The 7,500-nt window shown below is 35.5% G+C and overlaps 1 pseudogene; it reads left to right on the top strand.

The window, feature by feature from the left end:
• LOC110103020 overlaps positions 1–7,367 on the top strand; it is a 12,143-nt pseudogene extending 4,776 nt beyond the window's left edge.
• Positions 7,368–7,500: the final 133 nt, after the last annotated feature.

Below are 7,500 nucleotides of genomic sequence, written 5' to 3'. Positions count from 1 at the left end.
AAGGTTATACCCAAAAATATATCAATATAAAACTCTATGTCTTTGTCTGAATGCAAATTAACTAACTCCTCAGGAAATACATCAAGAATTTCTCATACTATCGGGATATCAGAAATATAACAAGAATATATACTCCTATCCTAGACTGATACTAGAAATACTATATAACCATTCTTTCATAATTTATCTACTTCCATAGTAGAAATCAAACAAGACAAAATACCTCAATCTCCCTTACTGTCTAAAAATAAAGTAATTCGCTTCTTTAAGCAATCAATATGAGAATCATATCGACTCAACCAGTCCATACCCCCATAATAACATCATATGAGAAAATCAGTGATAAAATCAAACTGAATTTTAAACTTTTTATCAGAAATCTCAATATCACAGAGATAAAATATATTGGTTATCATTCCATCTCCAATAAGTAAGGTAATATAAAGAGAAATAAACATTACAATTGAAGGCAAGTGTAGTAAATCTAATAAACACAAAATAATAACTAAATGACTAGCTCTAAAATTGAACAATATATGACATTGATGCTAAAAATATAAATCGTACACAACATCTGAAGCATCACAAGCCTCCTATTGGGTGAAATTGTATATTCTAGTTGAAGTTGGACTGAAGTAATAATACTACCACACACTTTCTGGCCATTGCTAGATAGTTTATGTTGATTCTTATTGAATCTTGTTTAGGTTGTTAAACCTAAGCTAATGTCCCAAGGCTAACTAAGAGGGGGGTGAATTGGTACTTTTAAAAATTCCTTCTTGGATTTAAAAGATTGAAACCAGTTAAGTGAATAAAACCACAGAAAAATAAAACTTGAAGTAAGTAAATAAGCATTATAATTGATCACAACATACTTCATATGAAACACATCATGAAGAATCATAATTCCCAAGCTATGTTATCCATGTCTGACAATGCCATTGGTATTAATCAGATGACGACGACATCATGATTGTCCATACGATCATCATGCATAGTTGCATGACATGTACCAAATTCAATGACCCATCTACCTATGTTGAGGAGGAGGATTATTTACATGTGTTTGAGCTTACACTTTATTCTTGTTTAAAGCTAAACTTGAAATTCAATAAAGTGTCTTTTGGATTCGTGTGCTCTTTGAACAAGTTTGATTCACGATTATCATGTGAAAGATAATGAGGGTTTTCTGTTGCCAAGTTTGAATTTTAATTGTAGACCCTAGTAAAACTTTGACCCATAATTAAATTTGAGCATGGGATTAACATGATGTTGAGCCTTTACTTGATATCATACCAGAGCTTAGTGTTTAGCCTAAGTATGAGATACCTCGAATTATTGTTATTTTCCAACATCTTGAGATAGAGATAAATGTATATATATATAAAATCACAAATTTCATAACCAATTGCTTTGGTTGACTTTGTTTATTATTCTCAAATCATGATTGTTATGAGCTTTATTATTTTGTTTATCATACATAATGGTATGATGATTAACGATGTTCAGAGTTAAATTCCCATAATACTTTAATATATTTTCTATCTGTTTTTGTCCTATGAAATGCACTTGTCTTCCCCACTACCATATTCACTATATTCAAAGTCTTCATAGGAGAGCTTCATTCTACTTTAGTGAATTGATGCTAAACTATCGTGACCATTTACTCCTTTCCATGTTGATCATCACCAAGTTTCTATGTCAAAATAATTTTCAAAGGTATGTAAAATAAATAGTTTGGACACTTATTGGTTGTATGCTTTAGGTTTGCTATTGAAGTTGAATACAAAAAGCTCATACTTAAACCCTCCTCTTCCCTCCTGGTGAATGTAATCTTCATCCTCTTTGCATTATGTACTCACTCTCTATCCCTCTCCCCTTAGGGGTAGTGCGCCCTTTTTCTTCACTCATCCTTGAGTTGTGCACATTTTGCCTAAGTTATCCTAAAAACTGAATTGTAATAAACTCCTTTTGTTGTAATTATATCAGTATATGTAGAATGATTATGAAAGATTTTGTTTTTTTTCGAAAGATTTATACAAGCAAAAGAAACTCTAAAGTTAAACCCAATATAACTTTCATAAGGGGTTGGTGCGGAAGGGGGTGAGGGCTGGTTGAGCATGTGATTGTTGTAAATAGAATAGGGCAAAGTTTGTAAGAAGAAAAATCGATAAGGGTAGAAAAAGTGCGAGAGGATAACTACAATAAGTGCTACTTGAATGAGCTTGGGTGTTACATCTAAGTTGTAAAGTGGGATGGGAGCCCATGAAACGTAAAAACATTAAGTAATTAAACAATAACCATTTCTTTCTAGACTTAAGCCGTGTGGCAATGGCTTGAAGGTGGAGGGAGCTAGGGGAATCGATAACATAGTGAGGGTTACCGTTGCCATAGGAGAACTCATTAGGAAGAGGTGGTCTTCTTCTGAATGTTTTTCATTGCTTGGATGCAAACTGATGACTAGTGCATAGCCGAATCAAAGAAGGGGGACCAAGAGAGCTAGAACTCACATGAAAGTCAAGAAAAGGAGGAAATACAAAGAGAGAGATGGTGATATGAAATGATGCACATTTCCCCTAGAAATTTTCCTTAGAAAAAGCAAACTGATCTTTGCCTTCAGCGTTTGATAACCCACATCTACTAGTTAATGGATTGGAAGTGCTTAATACCAATTTGGAATATCGGGAGATAACATTAATTGTAGGCCAGGAAAAAGAACTAGCCAACTACTCAAAGAAGAGTGAGAGAAACTATATTTTTTCTCATCATTAACTAAGAATTCTTTATTAGATGGGGTATGTAAAATTACCGTTGGAGAATTCTTTATTAGGAATGAAAAAAGAAACCTAAGCTAACATAGATGGTAATTGTTCAAAATGATTTATAAAGAATAGATTTAACACCTTAGACAACATGCTTAACAGGAATAAATGAAAATGAAGTTTCATAAAGCTGGGTCTAAAAAGTTGGAAGGATAATGATTATAAAGATTCGTCAAGCATCCCTTACTACAAAGTACTGGCCTCTTAAATGGAAGACAGTTCACATCATAAGGATGATAATATCGTAATATATCCTAACAATTGAAAAAAAAAACATAACATAATATAAACCTGACAAACTAATAAGATTCTGTGGTTATCGATCTCATTATATTTTGTTTTGGAAGGAATTGTGCCCTAGACTTCCCATCTGGACACAAGGGGCGACACAACTAGTCTACAAGCTTAGTGGCTATATCATAACATTCATAACATTAAATTGTTGTTTGATGATGCTTCTTTCTTGAATTTTTTTCGATTCTACCTTTTTCAAAATGTGAAATTAAACTCTTCTGGATCCAACCGAAGGGAAAATCAATAATCTTGGAAAGCTATTAATTCATTTATTTGACATTATTTTTGACCTCTGAATTTTGTCAAAAAACTTGTTTTTTTCTAAAATATATGATGATCACATCTCTCTTGTTGTTTATAGGTTGTCTCAGCTCTTGCAGTTGATCATTCTGGATCGAGAGTACTTTCTGGAAGCTATGACTACATCGTAAGAATGTATGACTTTAAAGGGATGACTTCTAAGTTGCAGTCATTCAGACAGTTAGAACTGAAAGTTCGTTAGGGATGTTAAGCCCTTATGAACTAGCCCAAGGCTAACAAAGAGAGACGTGAATTGGAAAAGAAGAATCTTTAAATCATAACACAAACCAAAATCACCACAGAAATCATAGTGCGGAAATTAAAATGCGGTAGTAATAAAGGAAATAACACACCATATTTATAGTGGTTCGGTTAACCTTAACCTACGTCCATTCCTTAGAGGCACCCTCCAAGTATTGCACTAACTAAGTGTCTCTCCTTTAGCCGCCACAACTAGGCGGAGAAGCCCTTACAAAATCACTTCCACCTTCCCCGGTGCGGCAGAGTCGCCGGGTCCTTTGACACCAAAGAGAACTTCTTCTTTCGTGAACTTCCCTCAAGACAAGCCTTGAATCTGACGGTATTAAAGTGCAAGCCTGCCGGAGCAACCGTGTGGAATTCCCCTCCACACTCCCTTGAGTCCCCCCTCATAGGATCTTCTCCCTCTCTCAGACTTCACCCATTCCTCACTCCCTTTCTAGCTCTCTCTTTAAGTTTCCCCCAAAAGAATGAAGCTACAATGGCTGCCAAAGACACTTACCAAGTGTCATGTCATAGCTTAAATAGAATATCTCAAAACGAGCTCATTAATGCAAGTTGTCGACATTATCGTCCAGGACGATATAAATATAATCCTATACAATTAGTATAATTTAAGCCCAATCAGCCGGGACAATTTGAGACGATCAAAAGAAGTTTGTTCATATCATCCTGGATGATAATATATCATCCTGGACGATCAGAACAAATCGTAGAATATTGTCCTCAACATCGCCCTGAAAAATAGCTATCCGATGACCAATCGTCCAACATATCGACCAGGACGATCTGGCGATCGTCCAGGCCGATTTGATTGTGAAATCAAGTCATAATTAATTTCCTTAAATTTCAGAGAAATTTTAGAAAAATTGACCTGGATCGTCCCAGATGATATTTTATAGTCCTGGACGATCTACTTAGACGATGTCTAAAAATAGGTTATTTTTAAATAGATCTGGCGACTGATTCTTTCTGAATTGAGCCTATCTTCCTGGCCGATACAAAATCGTCCAGGACGATGTGTTTTACATAATGACGGCTGCTTTAATGAGGATGCCCTAATTAGGGTTTCTGCTTTTGGATAGATCGACCAGGCTGATATAAATATCATCCCGGACGATGTTACCAAAAACAAAAATCTTTAGGGAACAATAGAAAATCTTCCAAGTTACAAATCATCAGGTGCCACACCAAATACAATAGACTCAAGAAAGGAAAAAAGATACAAACTGACTCAGACCTAGTCTACCCAATCTTGAGCTGATTTTAAATTGCAGTCCGATCGTGTGAACCTGAAATGTCAGTAGATAAGGCAGTTGTAGAGAAAAAGAATGTTTGCTATCATCAAAATCATAAGCCATAGATCCGCAGCAAGAACCTTTTGAGGGACACCAGGTTTGAAGTATAAGTTGGAGCCCTACGTCAGACAAATTTTTGTGTGTAACAGGTTCAGCACATGCTAAGGTGCCTAGCTTTGGCTCATTTTATTTTTAGATTCTAGTTTTATTGATTAATCATTTCTATGGAGGAAATTAATTGCAGATTTATGATCGAGATGGGCTTACCCTGGGTGAGTTCATCAAGGGAGATATGTATATACGTGACTTAAAGAACACCAAGGGTCATATATCTCTGGCTTGACTGATGGAGAATGGAATCCCAAGTCCAAGGAAACTATCTTAACTTCTTTTGAATATGGGTCTTTGCGTGTATGGGATTGTAAATGACTTCAAATGTCAAAAACAACTTTGACAGGAACTCATGTTTTGGGTTATGGAAACTTAAAAGCAAGCATGCCCTTTTTTTTAATCCCAAAACATTTAATATGTGCAGCAATCCAGTTACATAGGCATGCATGAAATGGCAAAATTGATGCACATACATGTTACTCTAATTAATTCTTTTATTGCTCTTTACTTTTATTGATGGAAAAGCAATCCATTTATATGGTAGTTGTACTATCATTTAAATGAAGAAAAATATCTACAAGATATCTAATTGCTTTTATGTCGTTAGGTTATTAAGCCTAAGGTTGCTAGGCCAATGAGGGTTCCAGTTACGGCTTGTGCATGGGATCATGAAGGTAAACGTATTGTTGGTGCTCTTGGCGATGGTTCCATACAAGTTTCTTTATTTTCATTATAATTTATGCTGTGAATTTTATATTTCATCCTTTATTTCGTTTTGTCCACACTTGCAACTTATTTGTTTTATATGTAATCTTGATGTATACTTCTAATAAGTTTTTCTAATGGAATGGTCAATTGTACAGTTATGGAGCATGAAGTCTGTATGGGGCAGCAGGCCAGACATTCACGTAGAGAGAGCACATACAGATGGTGTAGACTTAAGTTTTCGGTTGATAGCTTGATTCTCTTATCGAGAAGCATGGATAGTACACTTAAGGTACGGATATATAATACTTCATCTGAACAACCTACAATTATCACTATTTTTGGTGAACAGTTTCAAAGAGTAAGAGAAAACTAGGAAAATGCATGTTGTGGTTTTGTTGATAGGTCTGGGATTTGCAACAAATGAGAAATCCAATCAAAATATTTGATAGCATTCCCAATTATTATGCCTAAACAAATGCTGCATTTAGTCCAGACGAGAAGCTTATCCTTACTGGAACCTCGGTTGAAAAAGAAGATATAATTGGAGGCATGCTTTGTTTCTATGACAGGAGGAAACTTGAGCTTGTATCAAGAATTGGAATCTCCCCTCATCAAAGTGTGGTTCGCTGTAGTTTGTATCCAAAAGTCAAGTAGGTTAATGTTCACTTTTAACTATTCTCTTTTAATTCTTACTGTTTTCAACATATTTTCATTTAATAATGATGGTTGAATTTCAATGTAATAGCATAATATCTTTCATTTTTTTCAAGTAAATCCCTAAGTTTGGTCTTAAGCTTTGCATTACCTTTATGTTAGAAACCTTAAAATAAGAGTTTTGGCTGATATTTCTGAAGTTGTTTGTAACTGTGGGTGACAAGAAAGAAGGCGGTACTCACATACTTTATGATCCATCTATGAGTCAGAGAGGAGATCTTGAATGTGTTGCACAAGTGCAAAGGAAAGAGTCTGTGAATTATTTTGATGCCCAACCAATTGTTCATAATCCCCATGCATTACCTCTATTTAGAGATCAACCTAGTCAAAAACGTCAAAGAGAGAAGATCCTAAAGGACCCTATGAAATCACATAAACCTGAACTTCCTGTAAATGGCCCAGGCTTTGGTGGAAGAGTGGGTGCTACAAAAGGCAACTTGTTAACTCGGTACCTTATGAAGGTTTGTATCTCCTTGAATATTTTTATGATTATATTTACAGGAATCAATAATGTTTGAGGTATAATGTTGCAGTAAGGTGGTTTGATTAAGGAGACGTGGATGGAAGAGGATCCAAGAGAGGCCATACTTAAATATGCAGATACTACTGCAAAAGATCCCAAGTTCATAACACATGCATATGCAGAGAAGCCAATTTTTGCTGAGTTAGATTCAAATGAAGAACATAAATTACGGCATTTATTGTATCCATTAAATCCTTGGTTTGTTCACCAGTTTTATTTTATTAAAAAACATTATATTTATGATTCTAAGCAGACACGTTTCTGTTTCACCTAGGGCTGTCAATTTTGGGTTACGGGCTAGGTTTGGGTCGAACTCGGAATTGATCCGGGTTCAAACTGATCAATCCTAACCTGACCCGGGTATGTAAATGGGTTAGAAATGCTGACCCGAACCTAACTTGTCGGGTTACCGAGTTGACCAGACCCAACACGAGATGGTAGAACGCGCAAACGCGTGCACGCGCCGGCAGCC

The sequence above is a fragment of the Dendrobium catenatum genome, unplaced genomic scaffold (genome assembly GCF_001605985.2).
Source record: "Dendrobium catenatum unplaced genomic scaffold, ASM160598v2 original_scaffold_167737, whole genome shotgun sequence".
In the NCBI taxonomy this organism is placed as follows: Eukaryota; Viridiplantae; Streptophyta; class Magnoliopsida; order Asparagales; family Orchidaceae; genus Dendrobium; species Dendrobium catenatum.
This window is presented reverse-complemented; position numbering and strand designations above follow the sequence as displayed.